Below are 23,141 nucleotides of genomic sequence, written 5' to 3'. Positions count from 1 at the left end.
ACTGCAGCAAAGCCAAAAGGAAGGGTTATAATTTTAGCAGTCTATGTATGTATGTTTGTATCCAGATTCTCTGTGTTCCACTGAAAATGCCAAAATATTAATTGTCTTATTTGCATTTCAAATAATAAAAATAAGAAATACTTATAATACCAAGAATTTGTTTCATTTTTTGTACAAGACAAAAATAAATGAGGTTAGTAGATGTTAAAAGAAATAAGAAGGCCCTTATGATACGTTGAACAAAAACATCGAGCCACAAGAAATACAAGCGACAAGGCCTCAAGAACAACATGTGGAAATAAGTTAAAACATTCAAGTTGTTTGCCCGCCGGTAACCCGTGTCCGGCGTCCGGGGTTCCGGAAAATTGATGCTACTCCGGAAACAAATGGTCCGGACGATACGATGAATTGTAGATAACGTTTGTCGGGTGACATGATTTTTATACGTTTGGAATGAGGACGATACATTGAAGTTCTTATTTTAAAACTATCATTAAATTCTCGTAATGGTATGCTCGTACTCGTAATGAAATGAAAATGAAAATTGAAATGAAAATTTATTAATACTGTATGCTTTGACATAAGAGATTATAGCGCTGATGTTCAGGCTGGACCCTGAGCCGGGTGACGCGATGCCACGCAACTATGCGGATCATTGGCTATTTAAACGCTGAAGATTCATTTTATGGTCCTTCGAGCCGGATTAACTGCAATAGCATGACGCGTTTGTGGCGAAGATATATGCACTATACCACCAACATATACTACACAATCCTAACAATAATAGTAAATACATATAGGTTTACTATAACCTTGGGTGCTCGTGTAGCGAAGGTTCGGGACACTGGACCAGAGTTTCCACTGCTGGACCGCGAGCGCGCCACCAAACACGCTCCTCCGCCTTCCTCATCCACCCGCTCCCCGCCACCTTCTTCAGGTGCTGATCTCTGGTGGATCTCACCTACCTAAGTATTTATTTTCAAGCTTACTTGGCTGTCCAAATCATTTAAGATTATCTGAAATCTATTTAAATAATAATTATATCTGAAAATGCCAATTTAATCGACTCTAGCGTACTGCTTTCCTGAGCGGTACATTTGGCATTCGGGATTGCGTAGCCTCAAAACTCTTTAAATCAAAATTATTTAAAAGGTGATTTGTGCAATTTGTGCGAGAGCAATTGCCGAGTTTTTTGCTGGTTCTTCGCGGTGTAAGACAGGCATTCCGACCCGAGATAGTTAGATGTATTTGGTGAATCAAAAGTATTTGAAAAAGTTTAATTGAATAAAAAATATTTCTATTTCTATTTCTAGGGCACCAAGTCTGCTCAGTCCGGCCCTGGTGTTATGCATACACAGACTGCAAACATTCAAAATAATGATATTAGTTATAGGGAAAGCGGCAAAAATATCATACACAATACCCCTAAATAGTCTGCGGCACGCTTGTTTGTCGGGGCAGCGATTGTTTGTATGGATGGAACTTTACTTTGGCGTGTTGGAATAGCGAATACAAATGGAATTCACTTTTGTTTGATATGGATAAACGTAAAAAATTTGTATACAATGTGTGTTTTCTAAAGCGTTTTAAAGGGTTACCTGGTTTTTAGGGTTCTGTACCTCAAAAGGAAAAACAGAACCCTTACAAGATCAATTTGTTATCTGTCTGTCCGTGTCTCTGTCTGCCCGTCTGTCAAGAAAACCTATAGGGTAATTTTCGTTGATCTAGAATCATGAAATTGGCAGGTAGGTAACACAAGTAACGGAAAAAAACTGTGAATTTGTGGTTACAAAAAAATTATTATAAATTATAATGGTTCAGGCACCTATTTTCAATTTTCAAAGTAAGATAACTATATTAAGTGGGATATCATAAGTGGGGTATCATATTAAAGAGCTTTACCTGTACATTCTAAGGCAGATTTTTTTTAAATGTACCTATAATAGTTTTGAATTTTTGGAGTGTTGGAGTTGTTGGAAAACATACTCAAGTATGGAACCCTCGGTGCGCAAGTCTGACTCGCACTTGGCCGGTTTTTATTTGTGACAATATGAAATTCACACCAACATATTTTAAAATCGCGGTTAGTATAAAATTAACGAATTTCTTAGTGACAAGTTTGCATGGAAACGGTCGGCTGCCCACAAGGTAGTATAAATTGAACCTGTGTTGTTGCGTAGGTTTTGAGAGGACATTCCAATAATTCGATAAAAATATTTAAATAATACTTACCTGCTTTTCTGAGTGACGCCAATATTATGTATGTATTATTTACATATTGTTACATTTTTTTAAAGAGCAGCTACTGAGTTTCTTCGTACTGTATAAGTGACCGCAAAAAATCTCGACTTTCTTCTAAAAATATGAAAATCTAAATTCTGGTTATGTTCATGATAACTCCGGTTGTACAAACCAACCTGTAATCCTTCGAAGCTCTGGAGTTAAACCAAAACCAGCATTTCGGAGCCCTAATTGGTACATAAAGCGCACAATTAATAAGGCGAGTAACTACTTTACCAAAATTTATGCACTGAAGTAGGAACTTGAAATGTATTGCTTCTAGATGTCACTAACTTTCCAAGAAAGTAGGTAAGTGTAGGTAAATATTTTAACACACGGTAACATTTAGTGCCACCAACACGTGACAACATTGTATCCCCACTCATTGTTAGAATGTCTAGGACCTAGGTAGAACGACGAGTACCCACTTAGAGCTAATTCTTTTGACAGCAGACATTGCTCCTTTTGTAGTTCGCAGCGAGCTTCTTTGTTGGCAATAATTTGGATTGACTCTATTATACTCCTTACAAAGTGTGCTGAAAAGAATTAGATTGACTTGTTTGTAAGTTTCCATTCTATACAAATTGGTAACTGATTTATTCGGCGCTTCCAAGTGACCGAGGTGAATAATTTATTTCAACAGACTCGTGTGGTTTGTGCATATGAGAAAAGTTTAGGCCATAATCCACCACGACTGCCAAGTGTGGATTGGTTGAGTTTACAAACCTTAGAGAACATTATGGAGAACTCTTAGCCATGTAAATTTCCTTACGCTTCCTTCACTTTTAAAGCAGTAGGTAATCTATAATTGCAAAACACACACATAGCTCTGATGGAGTTCTAGAAAGCTGAAATTTGCCTAGAGAAATTTTCTTTTACCGGAAATATTGCCGGAATTTTCACAGGATAGGGAATAAATAGGATTTATGTTTTTTTTACAACAGGCACTTACTTCGTTCGCTAAAACGCTATCTAGCGAAGAGTGCAAAAGGGAGATTTGCAAGGCAATCCAATAGAAGGCACTCCATGTCTCGTCAATGCAATTAGCGGGGACAAAGCTGCGCCTCGCCCCGTCCCGGGATCACGTTCGCTCCGGCTAACTGAAATATACGCCGATATTGGCGACATGCGACCAACTGTTAGGTAGAGCTCTTCTTACACATTGGTGTATTGGGTGTGTATTTGGGCACTATCTCACTATCATTAGTGATTGACAGTGGTCACAGGCAGCTCACCCAGTCATACTTATAGCAAAATCTATGATACTACGCTAAAGAGGGTACCTCGCTTACTTTAACTACTAAGGAATGAAAGTTTAATTAGGTTCCGTACCTCAAAAGGCAAAACGAAACTCTTGACGGATCACTTTGTTGTCCGTCTGTCCGTCTGTCGGGTCTGTCAAGAAAACCTATTGTGTACTTCCCGTTGACCTAGAATCATGAAGATTATAGTATAGATGTTCCATTTCACGAAGACGAAGAAGAAGAAGTTTGGCTATGTTGCGTGAGTGCACACATACACATTATTATAGTGTGTACTTATTATCGGTACACTCACTACTACAAGCAAGGCTGAGCGGTCATCGTATACTGGAACATGTATATCTCAAATCAAATGAAATGACTAGGTACAACAATTCCGTATTGTCGTTCCTGGTCCGCTCGAGGCAAGATCGTATCTACCTGGCGTGATGTGTTGTCTGTCTGAAGATAAGCGCGGCCTTCCTACCGACACGAGCTTCACGCGACGTCGAGTGACATATCGCGACGTTACGGGGTGCTTAGCATCCCAACGTTAATTTTTTTATTTAATTTTTATTAAAAAAAAAATATTCCCCTCCAACTAAGCGTAAAGCTTGTGCTAGGCGTAAGTACGACCATAGTACCACGGGTGGGGTTTGAACCGCCGACCTTTCGGAATGCAGTTCGCTCCTCAGCCGTTGAGCTATTGAGGCGTTGATACTGGACTGACCACGGCGGGAAGTGGGTGGGCGAGGAAGGCGAAATCCCAAAGGCTTGGGCAAACACAAAGGGCTCCTCTTTAGAGTCGTGGTATAGCAATCAAGATTTTTTTTTTCTTTTTTCCGTCTATCAGTCTGTGTGCAAAAGTTTCGAGACGGTATTCTGATACGGCTTAGCCCTAGCATGTTCACATGAAAGTGTTAAAATAAAGCTATAAAAACCTGTTACCACTAAATAATAATTAGTACTTATATTAAAATTCTAAAAAAATATTTATTATGGTGAACATGAATGGGGAGTGGAAAAAATTTTTTTTGTTTCCCCTCGAGTGATAGGGTTAAAACCTAATAAAATTTAATAAGTCTAATAATTTTTATGTTTCTCACACAGATTTTCCGAAAAAAAAAAAACTGGGACTTTATATTATAAAAGATTCAATAAAAAAACTCAAACATCTTTTAAAGGTGCACTCCTGCACCAAGCGCCGTCGGCAATATTTCAAAGTCACAATGTCGCCCTCTCTGTCACCCCAATTGCCCCAAGTGTATTGCCTGGGGCTATTAGGTATTATTGAACATGCCCACCTGAGCTGCTTCTATTGAATCTTGAATAAATCCATTGTAAATATAAATGTCTGACGGCTGAAATCACGTGTAAGTCGGAGGAAGCTACATTATAAAGGAAACTTCTGTGTAATTTTCAGCTTTCTAGATCCAAAAGTCTGGACTGGGCGTTGATTAGTCAGTCAGTGAGCCAGGCCTTTGTTAAATTATGTGTATTTGTTACATTACAACTCAACATAATACCAGTTAGGGGACTTAAATGTAAAATCACAATCTAGTTCTTTTTCATCTTACATCATTTATTTCTTACACCTTTTTATACATAAAATTAAGCTTAGTACAGTATGTTGTACTAAGCTTTATTTTATGTATAAAAAGGTCAATTTCCACAGTAGCATCCCCAATGTTTTTTATAAGAAAATATGCAGTTCGATTCCTCACCTGAGATTTTAAGTGAAAGTTAGTAGGGACAAGTGTAAATTAAAAATGTGTAACACCCCCGACAGTAACTAGAAAAGAGCTGATAACTTTCAAACGGCTGAACCGATTTTCTTGGATTATAGCTAAGAACACTCTCGATCAAGCCACCTTTCAAACAAAAAAAACAAACTTAAAATCGGTTCATTAGTTTAGGAGCTACGATGCCATAGACAGATACATAGATATACAGATACACACGTCAAACTTATAACACCTCTCTTTTTGGGTCGAGGGTTAAAAACAGTCGCCCACTGATTTTTTTGGCTTTGTCATTAATTGTATAGAATTACGTACCTAACAGAGAGAGCTCTATTATTACGAATAACTTATCTTAGTAGATACAATATAAAAATTTGCATTTTCACTCAGTCGATGCAGACCGCTGCTAAAAAATACGCCCTGTACTTATAAAGCAAGATTCCGGGCCTCCAAAACCGTTCAAATTAGTACCTCCAATGGGCCGAGAGCGAATTGAAAGGACGCTGACCGTACTCGGGCGGGCAGCTAATAGAGACGCATTCTATTCGTAATTACTTCCCCTTGACAACCCATCGCATGTACCTACTGCCTGAATCGAAATCATTTTGCGGTTAACATGGCCAATATGTATATACGTAATAGGTCTTTGTGTATTGGATTGGAATGTAAAAAAAACGATCAAGTGACTCGTACACAAAGGGTTTCGTAGTCCGTGCCGTTTATTTATTTTCAATTTTCATGGAGGCCATTTTGAAATTTTTATCATTTGTTATAGTGGCAGCAGAAATACATGTTCTGTGAAAATTTCAACTATCTACCTATTTAGTTCACGAGATATAGGCCGCTGAGAGACAGACGGACGAACAGACGGACGGACGGGCAGCAGAGGCTTACAGAGTAGGATCCCGTTGGCATCCTTGGATTACAAAACTAGTTTAAAATTTGGTTCTTAAATGCAAGCTATTATATTAGGTAACATAGTTAAAAGAAAGGACCAGTTATTTGATAGTCACTGTAGGTACACTGTATTTTTCATTTTCAATTAGCGATTCACTGAGAATAATATTTCAAATTGGTACCAGTTGAGCATGAAGCATGCAACTGAGTTTAAACTATTGTTTTTGCATCGGGAGCCAACTTCCAACAACTGAATACGAACATTGTTTTACTTGTAACACCTAGGGTATTGTATTCTGATTGCCTGAACAAGTTAGGGGAGATTTAAATTTCCCTTTATTGAAACGTACATGCTCTGCCGACTGAGATGAAATGTAATTATGTTTGTGGATTTTTTTAAATACTGTTACAAGTTAACTCGCGGGCTAACTTGGAAGGGGTATGGTAGTTTCATTAAACCCATAACCCTAATAGGTTTCTACAAGGCATCGTACCGGAACGCTAAAACACTTGGCGGTACGGCTTTTACTATCTACTATCAGGTTCCACTTGATCAGACCAGAGACAATTTAGAAAATATAAATTCTCAAACTGCCCCTGCCAGGAATCGAACCTGGGACCTCCCACTTATAAGACCACAGCGCTTACCACTGCGCTAGGGAGGCCGTCAAGCGTAAACGTGGACACTTCAATAATTCAATTTCGTTTAAATTAAAAGCAAACTATGTTGAGTGTCTCTCTCAAGAATAAATCCGGAACTAGAAATTTCTAGGGGCTAAAGAGCCTGACATATTAGCTGATAGCTTAAAGAATCAGGTCGGTTTCCTTGGTCACGAGACCCAAGATAGTATTATATTCTATGTAATTTCATATGTAAGGACCTAAAAAAAACTGTATGAAGTAATTCTCACTGTGAAAATGTGAATCACATAACAATTTATAAATGCGTGAAATTCATAATTTATAGGTTTCAATCAACCTATTTTCATCAAAACTTTCGAATTATGATGCTTTATTATAATATGGTTTCTTATTATAATTTCATAATATGGAAAAGATAAGTTTTTATTCATGAAACCAACTAGACTTGAAATAATATAGAAAAAGATAGTACTTAACGCTCAAAAAAGCTAAATTTAGTCTGATCATACAAAAGAAGGTTTGAAACATGGCCTAATTCTGCACAAAAAGGTTTTGTACTCACTTTTTGTTTCGTCGGGAAAGTTTTTTGGCCTTTGAAAGACTCATACACGTGTCGTATAAGCAAGGATATTTATTTTCGCTAGGTTTCCGGATAATCAGTTAGACTTTTTATTTGTTCGAGAGTTTTCTAGGTTGTCGCTTGGGCCTGTTTATTCTAGTTACGCTGAATTTTTTAGCTGACGAAGGTCAGAATACTTAAGCTAAGTGTGACAACTAAAATATTGAAGCATAAGAAAAATTACATCGCAGGAATTTTTTTAAGTCTATATTTAAATTAAAATGTGATAGCCTAGTGCCTTCTATAACATTTTGGTGGAACATGTGCCATGCCTTTTAGTATTTAGAGTGCTGTGGATTTTTTTTAATTGTGAGATAGATTTGCACTTGATAATAATCATGCCATTTGCCAGGAGCGGACTTGCCAGGAATTGCCTTTTTCTTCTGGCCTTGAAGGTATTTACCTAGGCTATATTTGGCAAGAAACACGGACGCCGGAAGTACATTCTATACCTTGGTGGTTACGTTTGGTATGAGTAGATCGGAATTAAAGTACTTCGAAGGAAAATATATATTTTTCGGGTTCCGTAGCCAAATGGCAAAAAACGGAACCCTTATAGATTTGTCATGTCTGTCTGTCTGTCCGTCCGTCCGTATATCACAGCCACTTTTTTCGGAATCTATAAGGACCATACTGTTGAAACTTGGTAAGTAGATGTATTCTGTGAACCGCAAAAATTAGAAAAAAAAAAACAATAAATTTTTTGTTAAACAAATAATCGAAGAGATCTTGCTTTGCTATTAGATTGTAGATGATTGCAAGTGTCGTATTTAGATGATCGAAGCCCACCGTAGACGTTGATTGTGTAAACTTGTGGCCACACTTGGGTGTATTGTCCGTCGTCGACATTGTCTACGAAGTTCTACGCCTTAATGGTAGTTTGTTTAAAATTTATATGATAATGCACGTTTCTTGCATTAGGAGTACTGTTTGTTAAGGCATCAAACTTGACGCCATTAAATGTTTGAGAAGTTTCAATACATCGAGACTCGCAAACGTTTTCAAGTTTATATTTACAGTAGAAGAATAATTGTTATTGCCGTACAATGTACACCATCAATCTCTATAATTTTCTTTGCTTCTTTCGAAATGTGATTTTTTTTATGTATTTTAAAATTGTTGACATTCACGTTTTTCAATTGTAACAGAAAATATACTCTTCTTCTGCTACTATTTCAAAAAAGTACCATGGGAACTTCCATTTTCCGGGATAAAAAATAGAGCCTATGTAAATCAGGCATGCAGGTTTCATCATCAATCAGGTAATCGCAAATAATATGATATAATATTATTATTATAACATGTTATTAAAAAAAAACTAACTTAGTTTACTGCTAAACTCATACTTTTAACGTCTGGTAAATACACAAGGTCCGACACAATCATTGGTAATTGTGGTAAACTAGATCATAACTAACAACTCCCAAAGGGGTCTACATCATCAAAATCGATTCAGCGCGGCTTAGCGAGGTGTTATTTATAACACAAGTGGGGACGTTTAATTACTGACCACTATGTTGTGCGGTATCTTTGGCGGCAATATTCGTGCTGATTCTATAATTTACCGGTATTTGCACAAGGCTTAACTAGAACGCTATCAAAAACGAAGACAATTATTTATAATAGCTACTGATGATGACTGATAAGGTATCACAAAAAAAAACGCGATTTTTTTAAATTTGTGTTTTTAAAAGTTCACAATATACCTATTGCAAATAAAACATCGTGATCTAAGTCTAAGTGATCGATTGTTCTGGCCAAGTGCAGAAGTCAGCCATTCCGTACTTGACCAGCAGTGTGGTACATTGTGGCTTAAACTTTTCTCATTTAGAGAGGAGTCCCGTACTCAGACGTGGGCTGGTGGTAGGCTTAGATAATTAGACTACGTTAATTAAGTAAAAAGTAAATTGTAAAACGAAAATATAACGATTTTATTATTAACGACACTAACGATCCAGGTTAGTCATGGCCATCGTACCAGTCAATCGTTTTAGTTAATTGCCTATTAGAACAAAAAAATTGCTTGAATACAATAAATGTAAAATGAAAAATAAATTGCTCCCATAACTACTTGTTAATATTTTTTATATTAAATAGCAAGCAAAACGGAAAAAATGCAAAAACCAGACGTGTGCGATTTTAAAAATCCCGTGGGAACTCTTCGATTTTCCGGGATATAAAGTAGCCTATGTTACTCTCCATATCTTTACACGTGCAAAAAAATCACGTCGATCTATTGCTCCGTTGCGATTGAAGAACAAACCAACCAATAAACTAACAAACACACTTGCGCATTTATAATATGGATAGTGATGCTTTAAATGGTTAGAGTTAAACTTTGTGCCTACATATTAATAATTTTAGTTGTAAAATAATTGTGTCTCTCGCAAACCGCCATAGTTATTTTCATTGTAATTGTGGTTATAACTTATTTTGGGTCGACGGACGCCGCTTATCCGAAACTGTCATGTATTGTACGCTTTCGCAATTACGTCGTTATAGCCTTTGACGTGCATGAAAAAATTAAAAAGGTATTTTCATATCAAACTTGTGAAACTAGCCCCATTTTTTATCAGTTTGGCCCGAATATAACTAAAATGCTTTCTAACATAGAAAGTTTTTATTACAGACTTATTTATATTTACGTACTATTTAGCTGATTCACTGAAACTTCTTTTCAGAAAATTCTGAAATCCTTGCTTAGTGGGATCTACGCATAGAACTTACATCGAAAATATCAAGTTCCCAGTACCCAGTAGTTTGAGCGTAAGTATATTAGATGTCCATTAATTAAATGCCACTTGCTTTAATGGTGAAAGAAAACATCAAGAAGAACCTGCATGCCTGAGAGTTCTATCACCATTGCATGGCTGGGATTTAACCGCGGACCCAATGCATAGAAGTGCGACTTAACCGCTTTTCGCCACTGTATAGAAATTAAAGTTATCTACTTAATTTAATCTAGGAATGAGCTGAGTTCCTATGAAAAAGAACCCAGGATGGATTCGTAACTATTTTAAATACGACAAATAAACACGATAGTTTAAAATGTAAGAAACATTGGAAAAAATCACTTTTCTCGTGATAAAGCAGTTGAATTGGAGTTCGATTAGTTTTCAGTTTAAAGTGGTGTTAGTTAACTAGTTGCTACAGTCCCTGTGGATAGTTTTAAGCATAGTAATGAATGAAGCTTGCGCCGGAGACGTCGGTTACCTGTCTAGACGGACCATTAGGGGCGAGGGCCAATTAACACCCAACCACCTCCTGCCTCTGACAGTGCCACTGAAGTTCTGAGGTTTTGTACTTCCGGCTACTTAGTTATTATCTTTGTAGAAAAGAAGCAAGTAAAATTAAAACACGCAAGCAACTCGTTCTAGAGGGATTTTTTATTGGTCGTGCAATCTACACAAAAGTTTTTTTGCTCTTATTTAGATACTAACGAATCAAACTCAATCAAAATTTGTTATTAAATACGTAGGTACGTACGTAAAAACCGGCCAAGTGCGAGACAGACTCCCGCACAGAAGGTTCCGTAGCGTACTATGAAGTAAAACGGTAAGAAACACTTTCTTAACGAACCGCAAAACTAACTTTGTTTGTAGTTTTAATAAAAATTAAATTAAAAATTTAAAAAACCCCCGACACATAAACCTCTAAAAAGTAAAAAAATAATAGGTAAGTATGTATGGGCCCTTTAAGAATAGTATAAATAGTAAAGTTTTTATCCAAGCGTTCGTTGCGTCGGGGGACCGCTAAAGACTATTCTTTCTACAACAGATGACTTTCATAGTTTACGATAGGTAGCGGTCCCCTGGCGCAACGAGCGCTTGGATAAAAACTTTACTATTTATACTATTCTTAAAGGGCCCATACATACTTACCTATTATTTTTTTACTTTTTAGAGGTTTATGTGTCGGGGGTTTTTTAAATTTTTAATTTAATTTTTATTAGCTAATTTTTTTAATATTAATAATTAATTGACATAAGTAAACTATAAGAGAGTGAGAGAGAAGTCAATATATATCCTAATACATGTCTTACTCAGTCTCATGCGCGTAGATAATGATGACCTCGCGCTCAAACCCACAGAGGCATTAAAATTGAATTTAGGGGATGATTGGTCCTCTGGATCGGTCTGTCTTCTTGTAAAAGGTTATAAAATAGTTGTCTGGTGGACATATATAAAAATGGAGCATCAGAATTTACGTGCAGTTAAGTAATTACTTATGTTGGGAGCTTTAAAGTGTCTGCAAAGCAATACGGCCGACGCGGGAAGTGTCTGGGAGTATTGGCGACATATTTTTAAGGATGTTGCCTAAAATATACGTAAAAATCAGTTTGGAGAATTTACGTGAGGTAAGTAATGGTTTTATGTACCTTGATTATCAGATACCTGAAAATTGGCCGTCTAAGCAAGCTAGCACGTAGGCTAGGCATGCTTTCTTAGTACTTACTAACACTACTCAATCGTACATATTTCCTGTGTCAGAAAATACGTAACCTCTGGTGGTCCTGGGATAAAAGTAATAAGAAAACCAGAAAAGAGCTGATAACTTCCAAACGGCTGAACCAATTTTTTTGGATTATAGCTAAGAACACTCTCGATCAAGCCACCTTTCAAACAAAAAAAACTAAATTAAAATCGGTTCATTCGTTTAGGCGCTACGAGGCCACAGACAGATACACAGATACACAGATACACACGTCAAACTTATAACACCCCTCTTTTTGGGTCGGGGGTTAAAAACCATGATAAAGTGTTGGTTTTATCTTTCCTGTAAAACATACATGAATTTGGACCATAACTATATCAGATTTTTCGATTGGTAAACTTCGGAGATAAGGTAGTTAGAACGGTATTTTTTTCGACATTTTGCACGGTAAATCAAATACTTAAAAATAAATAAAAATCGGTTTTAGAATGTATATGTATTTTTCATTTACTTGTGCTATAAGGCTTACCTACTAAGAGTCTGATTCCAGGTCAACGGGAAGTAGTAGAAGTAGGTATTATTGACAGACACGACAGACGGATTGCAGTAGTTTACGCTGTGAATAGTTTGTGCTACCCGCTCGAAGCCGGGGCGGGTGGCTCGAAATCTTTAAGAAATACAAAACAAAAAGTTGAAAAACTATGGTAACGAACGCGACAGCTTCATTAATCGCTAACTTTGGTGAAGCAAAAGAGAAAAGATAAAGAAAAAGGTAACGAGAAATACAAAATGGTAGAAAATAACTAACGAGAGCGAAAATACATAATTTGAACAGCATTTTGACGTGGGTATAATTGAACGATTAGACCACGGTGGGATTGGAACCCTCGTAGCTTTAGTTTTTAGTTTAGATACAATGCATAAATTTTGAGAAAGGACCAGCTCTATATTTGCTCTATCACTCAATTGTCTTGTCAAAAGGACGGTTTATCATTAAAAATCGCCTTTCTCAAAATTTATGCACTAAGTCGGTAACTGTCACCATCAAGTTACATCAATTTATTTGTCTTTAACGATTAGGGCGATTACGCACTGCGTCAGGATAATCAAAAGTTCCCACGGGATTTTTGAAAACCTATATCCACGCGGACGGAGTCGTGGGCATCAATCAGCTTTGATTTGAAACGCCTAATCCCAAAAAGTAGTTTTGAGTTATCGCTAAAAACGTGGGATTAGTGCAGCCAGGCTAAAATAAAACAAATTAATCAGAATAATCATAATATCAGGCAAAAATATGTTAAACCTCTGTATAAATATTTGCAGTGATTTGAATTTTCAAACGAGCAGAATATTTTTCTCTCGACTTATTTATATAAGCATGAACGAATAAAACTCTTGACAGTAATCACGGTATTAAAAATATTAGCTTATTATTCCTTTGATTCCATATTTGCATATTTCTCTTCGGAAGATTAGTTAAATGTTTGCAGTAGCTGGCATGAGAAATATTATATACTAGACGATGCCACGACTTTTTTTATTTTTTAACCCCCGACCCAAAAAGAGGGGTGTTATAAGTTTGACGTGTGTATCTGTGTATCTGTCTGTGCCATCGTAGCACCTAAACTAATGAACTGATTTTAATTTAGTTTTTTTTGTTTGAAAGGTGGCTTGATCGAGAGTGTTCTTAGCTATAATCCAAGAAAATCATTTCAGCCATTTAAATTACTACTTTTAATCCCGGATATTCAAAAAAACTTAAAACTTAAACAGGGGCAAAGTTGCAGGCGTCATCTATTGATATAGACACAGCTTGCATCTTGGGAATGGATATAGACTAGTTGTTATCCCGAAATTCAAGGAACTTCCAAGGGATTTTCCAAAAAACTTAATCCACTCGGACAAAGTCGCAACCGTCATCTAATTTTAATACTTATATCTGTGCTTATATTAATGAACTAGCTGATGCCCGCAGCTTCGCCCGCGTGGATTGGTCAGATCCCCTGCAGCATCAGGATTGAGGAATCGGACTCCAATTTTTTTATGAAACAATGTCGCAAAGTTCCTCTATCGATTAAAAAAGAAATGACGCAAATCGGTTCAGAAATCTCGGAGATTTCGGTGTACATAGGTAGAAAAACATAACTCCCTCTTTGAAAGTCGGTTAAAAAGTAGCCTATGTTCCTCCCTGGTCAATTCTCTACTTGTCTGTGAAAATCCCGTCAAAATCGGTTCAGCCGTTCCCAAGATTAGCCTTTTCAAACAGACAGACAGACAGACAGACAGACAGACAGACAGACAGACAAAAATTTTAAAAACGTGTGATTCAGTTATAGTATCGTTCAAATAACCATATGACCTTAATATGCGGTAGTTATTTCGAAATTACAGACAACACTCCAATTTTATTTATTAGTATAGATTATGAAAAAAAACTAGTCAGGCCTTTCATCTGTGGCTTCAGTTTATAAGTAGTTGTTTATTTCAAAGCACGGTCCCACAAGTCACGAGTTTGCTTGAATCATGAATATTTCATTATCTCATTACAGCAATGCGGCGCTCGTCTGGTGCAAAAGTGTAAAAACTCCGAAAACATCGCCGCATACATTTGCGAGAATTACTTAAACGCGACGAAAAATGTATTTAATTATACCACCAGCGTTGGAGCGAAACTCAGAATAAAAACAGGGCTTAAACGTTTCACAAATTTCAGGTTTTTTGTGCAAAGAAAATAATATATTCGTTGTATACGTGACTCAGGTGTATTTTACGATGTTTTCGTGTTTTCCATAAAGAATTTTTAAATAAACCTATCGTAAGTGCCTTCTATAAAGATGATATTATTATTATTTTAATTATTTATAGGTATAAGAATAATACAATATTATTATACACTAGCTGTACCCGGCATGCGTTGCAATGCCGTAAACAAACCTGATTTTTTTTATTCATATATAATATATAGTTTTTTTGATGCAGGAACCATCTCGGGCGCCCTCAGAACACCCTACCAAAGTTTCATAACATCATACTGATCAGCGGTTTAGCCGCCTTTAGAACACAAACATACAAATATTGATTTTTATATATTATACATTGATTAAGTAATGATCGGCTGGCAACACTATATACATAAAAGAAACTAAAACAAAATGTAAATATCATAAAAGCTATAGGTATTTCGTTCGGAGCAAAGTTTCTTTAGTCTACACTGAATGACGCTATGCCACAACATAAGAAAATACCGCCTATGCCATAAGTTACAACAATAGGTTGTTGCTTAAATACTTCATGTAATATATTATGTGAATGTATAATAATACATTATAGTATACTGTACCGAAGTTTCTTCATTAGTGAGGTTGCCCCTGTTCATATTATTTTGTGTAATATAACATTAACATGCTTCCTGTAATGCCAAGGGATAAGTGAAGTAAGTAACAATATTATAACCAACGTGGTTACAACATTGAATATTGTATTCTGTAATAGAACGAGTATTCATCTGTCTGTAATAATCTGGAATCAATTTGCCTGAAATAAAGAACATTTATTTATTTATTTTATCGAACAAATAGGATGGATCCCTAACGAGTCACACCATAACGAGTAAGAGTGTGACTCGGTGGCACTTTGACCTTTGCTCTTGTGACTTTGCCCAGATGTGGGACAAACTTTGGCAACTACATAATTTACCTATACAATAGTGTATTAATAGGGGATGAAAATTGTATGAAAGTCCGTCATTTTTCAAGCTATATTCATGAAAATTGGTATTCAGGCAAAATGAAATTTTTTCATGATTTTTGGAAATCGACTCCACTCGAGTGAAGCCGGGGTGGGTCAGCTAGTAGTTATAAAAAAACATCAGTTATCCTTACAACAGTCGGTATGCACTATAACTTTTTAACCGACTTCAAAAAGGAGGAGGTTCTCAATTCGTCGGAGCTTTTTTTTTCTTATTACGTTATTTTTACGATAAAAAAGTGGAGCCATTTGTAAGGCAATTGTGTCCAGATAAAACGGACATCAGTAGGCCTGGCCGGGCCGACCGCATCCGTGTCCGGGGAATCTACTAGAACAGGGGGAAAGTGATAAACGACAGGACAATGGCCGGCGGACGCTGTGTCTGAGAATTATACCTCTTGAGTTTGAAATGGATGTCTGCAGGTAACAAACTTTGACCTCTGTCTGTTATTTTTGGCCATAGGGGCAGAATCTCGTCTAAATTACCTACTCTACAGATTCAAGTATCAAATAAGTAGTAGTAATAAGTAATACATAATGTTACCGCCATTCTGTGTTGTATAGAATTCCAAGACAATACCTAAAACATTCAGAGAATGTGTAAAATGTATTTTATTTCATATTTTGCCTAGGCGTTCTAAATGATCCCCAAACAGCAATAGGAAATGTATGAAATTCGGGATTGAAAAATGTCCCCAGGTATAAACGTTCGTATGTATACAAGTGCGATTGTGCTTGTCTGTTTGTGATCTAGTAATGCATAAGCGTCAAATGTGGCCCAGAATGAAATCTGAGCACTCTGAACTCCACGAAGTCTTGTCTGTCTTACCGGAGAGTATTTTTGTAAAGCGTGGAACCAGAAGATCGCGAAGAAGGTCGGGAAAATCGGGATTTTGCCACAGATTTAGGAAGATATTACCGCGGCGACATGCGTTCTGTATAGTTTGAAGTGGTAGATAACAATTCTATAGGCGTATTTATTTATAATCCTGTGGATTTTGCATATAGGCTTACACACTAGAATCCGTACACCACTAGATCTCACTAACTAAAGTATTATAAGGAAGGAAAGGATCGTACATCTAGTCTATATCCTAATTTGAGAGTAAAATGAAATAGAGGACTTTCGCCAATCAACTTAATGAAGGAGTTTCTGCGTTGATTAATTGGACTTGAAGTTTCTTGTTACACCCAAGTGAGACATCTTTAGGCTGTGAAGGACCGAAATTACCCCAAATTACCAGCAAACAGGACGCTGAAAGGGCATTTCATATTACAGTGAAGTTGAGACGAAGAAAAGTAGGTGTAGTAAGGGACAGGTCGAGATGGCAATCGAGGTGGGGACGCCCCGCACACCCGCACATCCCCCGCGCTAACCCGCTTCGAAATAGCACGGGTGACGTGCGGGTGTGCGGGGCGTCCCCCAGCCTCATACCCCGATTGCCATCTCACCCTGTCGCGTACCTACCTAATGTTTCTACTTAATTGTTACTAAATTCGTCAAAGTAATTTTCCAATCTTTCCCCAATTAATCAGTTTTCCTCAGTTCATTTAAAAATGACTCATTATCATCATAATCAATCCATTCGCCGGCCCACTACTAAGTACAGATCCCTCTCAGAATGAGAAGAGTTAAGGCCATAGTCCATCACGCTGGCCAAGTACGGATTGGCAGACTTCACACACCTTTCAGAACATTATGGAGAACTCTCAAGCACCCAGATTTTTTCCCTTCACCGTTAAAACAAATGATGTTTACTCCGAAAAGTTAGAGGTGCGTGCGCGAGATCGAACTTCCGACCTTTCGAATAGGATACGGACGTCTCAACCACTAGACTATCACGGTATTCAAATGACTATTGACTATACTAAAAATATATCTTAACAGGGCTCTCTCCGTCACTCGTTTCATACAATCGTAGTTCCAATTTCATTTGAATATTAAGCAACCAAAGTCCATGAAATTTTGCACACATATTCTAGAAACTAATATCTGTGTCTGTGGTGTTTTAGATTTTTCTAAAAATATGTAGTCTTAAAATTACAGGGGCTCAAAGATTTGTATGTAAATTTTTAAGACCGCGTAACATTGAAACCGAATATTTTAACAGAAATCTGGAAAACCACAGACATAGATATTAGTTTCTAGAATATGTCTGCAAAATTTCATGGACTTTGATTGCTTAATATTCAAATGAAATTGGAACTACGATTGTATGAAACGAGTGACGGAGAGAGCCCTCTTAATAATTATTATGGCGCAGCATGGCTTCACACAGATTTAAAGCGTTTCTCGTTAGTTCCATTGAAATCCATTAGAAGAAATGCTCTGCTCAAAATTAATTTAGAAACCGACGGAATTTTACAAAAATTTAAGAACCAACAATTTATATTCTCTGAAAAATCTACATCTGCTAGGATCCCTGTAGGTATCATTATTAATGTTCAACCCGGAGCAAATCTCAGATTGCTTTAATACAAGTTTGATAAATGTAACTCTCGCTACATCCACTTGCACTGATTTAAATCCTAGTTGTAATTTTTCACCTTCAAGCGAGACTCTACTTTCATCTGTTATGCTTATACAGATGGATTTCACAACCATGAATTCTATTTCGAGAATACTAAAACAAAGCCAACCAAAAGGCTTGCCGGAGGTTTCAATAAACTCGGCTTGATGCAGTCGACAGAATATATTTTTATTAACCCCCGACCCAAAAAGAGGGGAGTTATAAGTTTGACGTGTGTATCTGTGTATCTGTGTATCTGTGTGTCTGTGTATCTGTGTATCTGTGTGTCTGTGTATCTGTGTATCTGTCTGTGGCATCGTAGCGCCTAAACGAATGAACCGATTTTAATTTAGTTTTTTTTGTTTGAAAGGTGGCTTGATCGAGAGTGTTCTTAGCTATATTCCAAAAAAATTGGTTCAGCCGTTTAAGAGTTATCAGCTCTTTTCTAGTTTTCTTGTAGAAAAGAAGGTTAGATAACCGTTAGGTTCTTAATATTATGTCAATTGACAAATGTCAAGCTGTCAAGATGGACGTTGCCTAAATACATAATTATTTATTTGAAAATGATGTTTTGGAAAACCCAAATTCTTTGGATCGTCGGGGGTGTTATAAATTTTTAATTTACACTTGTTCAAGAAAACTTTTACAAGTGCTTTTAAATAGTCATAATAATTAACCATATACCTTAATGAGGAAAAGGGATTCTTCCAATTGTGAAGTAGGTATGTGATAACGTAAATGATGTCATGTGGTCGAAATAGCAATTTGAGAGAAACACTAACTTTAAATTTTATGAACATTGGTATTTACTTTATTTCACATTTTAATTTATTTGAATTTATTTTACAAACCTTAAGCATTTCGGCAATGAAAGTGTATGCCAGTGATTCTCTTCAACTGTTGTAGTTCAACAATAGAATAGAATATAATATAATAGATTTTTATTCAAATAAACTTTTACAAGTGCTTTTGAATCGTCAAATAATTCATCACTGGTTCGGAATGCCGTTTTAGGTTTAACTGGTTTAATTTTAATTCAGATTGTACCGATGGAGCTGGCATATACGTCTCCTATAAAAGCCCCTTAAAAATATTAGAAAAAAAACCCCTCTACGATGCTACGTTTCGTTGAATTATGGTTAAGGGGACGGTATATTCCAGGTATAATTTCAAATCTAGAGATGGCGATACACATTGTATCGGCATCTCTCTTAGACGCCCCTGAACCGGTTGCGCATCGCCACAGTGTAGATTATTATTTTCACATCGCTCCTGCATTTAATCATTACGTCACCCCACTTCAGTGTTTACGATGGAGTAAAAAGTCAAGTTATGTATAAGTTTAAAATTCAAAGTTATAGTGATAAAAAATATTTATTATGAAATAATTAAAAATTTATTTAAAAAAATTAATCTGTAGGTATCATCAGAATCGATTACATTCGACTTCGCTGGGTTACTTTATTGTAATATATAACATTGCGTATCTATAAAAAATATGTGTACAAGTTAAATATTGTTTTAAGTATATACTACTAGAGGATCCCTGCGGCTTCGCCTGCGTTGATTTCGGTTTTTTTGAATCCCGTAGGAACTCTTCATTTTTCCGGGATAAAAAGTAGCCTATGTCCTTCTCCGGGATGTATCCCAAGTCTGTACCAAATTTCATTAAAATCGGTTCAGTGGTTGGGCCGTGAAAACGTAGCAGACAGACAGACACACTTTCGCATTTATAATATTTAATGCACACTGTTGCCAAGTTACTATCATTAGTTAGTAAACAGTCACTGATAAAAAAACAACAACAATATTATAATGTACTTTTATTGTTTTGTCAACAACGAGAAATAATGAATGAGATCTATTTACAATCATGCTAATAGGTGTCTTTTTCAACCTGTATGCTTATTATAGTAGGAGATTTAACATTTCACCAACTTTCATAGAATGAGATCACACACACACAGTAACATTAAATTAAAATGGGCCTAAATAACCTTGACTTAAGGTCCTAAATTCAATTACACCGATTTTAATTTCTGGTTCTGTCTGACTGGCTATACATGAATGGATTAATTTGAGCTATAAAACAAGGCGGTTAAGGTCTATTTTACGTTAACGTTCTCATTATAAACCCCTATCTGCCAGTTTTGGTCATTACTGTGGTGACCATTACATTTGGCCTTGAAAGAAGATACTTCACATGGATAAAAGATTATAGCATGGACAAGTCCAAGTTTCTGAAATTTTCACTTATTGATAATGATAATACTGTCATTCCTAATTACTTACATTTATAGGTAAATCTTATATTTTCTATATCTTATTGCTATTATAGATGCTGAGATTATAGAAATTACACTCAACTGAAATTCAATGAAAATATAGTTAGCACGGACATTACACAAGTAACTATTTATTGCATTTCACTAATTACCGAGATCGTAAAATCCTATTTTTTCATATTATCAAAACGTTTACAGTAAAAAAATATCACACGCGCTAGGCGTGCAAAAACACCTGAAAGAGATTATATGCACCTGCAGCCATAACAGGATAACATTATAATATATTTCGTGTTGTATAAAAAGCTGTTTTGTTTATAATCCTTGTTTTTGTTTATTCAATATGGTTACAGTCAAACCGGCCCGCTCGGAGCTAATAGCCATAAAAGTTAACTAATTAGGTGAAATATTCCAAAAGAGTATAAGTAGGTATGTACACATTCAATACGCTAACTTAACTGTTTACGTTAAGGTTCAAAGTCAAAGCGCTGGAGAAATGTTTTTATATGATACTGAACAAAGTCAAGACAGAGATTAAAATATTTTATAGCTTTTTTGTTATATTCAGATTCGGGCCATTGATTCAAATTTTAAATTTGTAGTAATTATTTTCTCTTATTCAGAAGCTGAGCTCTTTTTCTGGATGCCTATCATTAGGCATCCAGAAAAAGAGGTCATTACCTTTTCGCTAAAAGACAATTTTACGTTGACTGACATGAAAGCAAAGTGCCTAGTAAGCCAATAGACAATTCAGCTAGATGACATCAAAGCAGATTACCCAGTCAACTTAGCTGTACGCCATAAAAACAGAATGCACAAGTAGCAAAACGTCTGGAATTGTGAATAGTCTGTATGATTAGAACACCTCATTAGCCAGACGTCAAATTACATAGTTGGATGACATAAACGCTGAATGAGATAGTATCTAAAACGTCTGGAAAAGTAAATAGTCTAAATGGTCTGTTGCTTGCTCCTTTTTTAATTTTTAACCAACTTCCAAAAAGAAGGTGGTTCTCAATTCAGCCTGTTTTTTTACCCCATTGCGGCAAAGCCTAAAGGAAGAGTTATGATTTTAGCAGTCTGTATATGTATGTGTGTGTGTTTGTATCCAGATTCTGTGTGTTCCACCGTAGCGCCGAAACTACTGGGCTGATTTTGATAAATGAGGTGTAAATCCGGGTAACATAGGCTACATTTTATACGAAAAAAATTGACCTAACGGATGTAATATGAAAAAAAGTGGGGGTGAAAAGGTACTACCACTAACTAACAATTGTGCCAGGACTGGTCCTGATGGGATTTTGAAGTTTGAAAAGGTGCAGTTGGTTCTCTATATAACGTAGACCCGCACTAAGACAGGATTTTGAGAAATTTGATCTGTAAATTGACCAAATTATCATACAACAATACTACTTCTCACGAACCTATAAAAGCTACAAACAAACGATTTCAGTAGTTACATTTTATTACTGTTCTTACCTTTCGATTCAAAACAAGAAAAATTGATACACTGATTTGGCATTCCAAAACGAAGCAACTCTCGTCCTAATAACAATTTAATGTATACTTTAAGAATAACTGCATAAGGTAAGTTTTACAACGAATATTTTAACATCGATATTTTAATGTTAGTATACGTAAGTGAGAACACAAAAGCCACAAAGATCCTTTGTATTGACAAAGGCAAACACAATAGGATCTTTCATTTCTTGTAAATTGAACTAGTTTTATGAGAAAAAGTATTAAGTACGTATGAAATTTTGTTTTGCACATTTTCAACTTTTAAGCTGTGACAATAAGGTCTAAGTTGAAGGAATATTTAATAGTATGATTATTTTTTTGATCTATAAAACATTTATGACACTGCAATTTTTAGTCAAACTTATTATTGACTACTTAGTGACGTATATACTTAAAAAAACCAGCCAAGTGCGAGTCAGACTCGCGCACCAAGTTTCCGTATCCGTACTCAGGTATTTTTCCGACATTTTGCAAGATAAATCAAAAACTATTATGCTTAAAAATAAATTAAAATCAGTTTTAGAATGTTCAGGTAAAACCCTTTTATATGATACCCCACTTGGTATAGTTATCTTACTTTGAAAATTGAAACACATTGTTTTTTAATGAATCCATAAATTCATGGTTTTTGCCAAATTTCATGATTCTAGGTCAACGGGAAGTACCCTATAGGTTTTCCTGACAGACACAACACACACGGACAAAACAGACTGACAGGCGGACAGATAGACAGACATACAGTTAGATAGACAGACAAACAGACAGCAAATTGATCCTATAAGCGTTCCGCTTTTCTTTTTGAGGTACGGAACCCTAATAAATGATATCATTGCATAGCAAGTGAAGAAACTAAAAATTATAACACCTTGGATAAACATCTCGGACTTGAAAGTGGATGTCATTTTCATAATAATCATGATCATCATCATCATCATTATGAGCCCGTGGATGTCCACTGTTGGACATGGGCCTTCCCTAAAGAGCGCCAGCCGCTTTATATCATCAGTCCATCGTGCTGGAGGACGTCCTACACTACGCTTGCTTATACGCGGTCTCCTCTCATCCTATTTTCATAATAATTAGTACTTTCCCCTAAAAACCTTTAAATTGATATCAATAAAGTTTTTTTTCCATCTTATCTTCTAATACTTATGCATTTTACAAGTTTGGTTTTTGATCTTTGAGCTACCGGGATAGAGCACTCAGATTAATTAATATTTATT

At 36.1% G+C, this 23,141-nt stretch overlaps 1 protein-coding gene across 5 annotated transcripts in view; it reads left to right on the top strand.

The window, feature by feature from the left end:
* The window catches only part of LOC123880771 (somatostatin receptor type 2), a 122,771-nt gene that overhangs the window by 85,033 nt on the left and 14,597 nt on the right, over positions 1-23,141 (top strand). The window contains exon 4 of one of the 5 annotated variants that reach the window (XM_045929071.1): positions 10,103-10,187. The exons of the other annotated variants lie outside the window; for them this stretch is intronic. The gene's annotated coding sequence lies outside the window, so the exon portion shown is untranslated. The remainder of the gene's footprint in view (positions 1-10,102; positions 10,188-23,141) is intronic. 5 annotated transcript variants of the gene reach the window in all.

Source organism: Maniola jurtina, chromosome 3 (genome assembly GCF_905333055.1).
Source record: "Maniola jurtina chromosome 3, ilManJurt1.1, whole genome shotgun sequence".
In the NCBI taxonomy this organism is placed as follows: domain Eukaryota; kingdom Metazoa; phylum Arthropoda; class Insecta; order Lepidoptera; family Nymphalidae; genus Maniola; species Maniola jurtina.
Note: the sequence above shows the minus strand (reverse complement) of the source record. Positions and strands in the feature narration are given on the sequence as shown.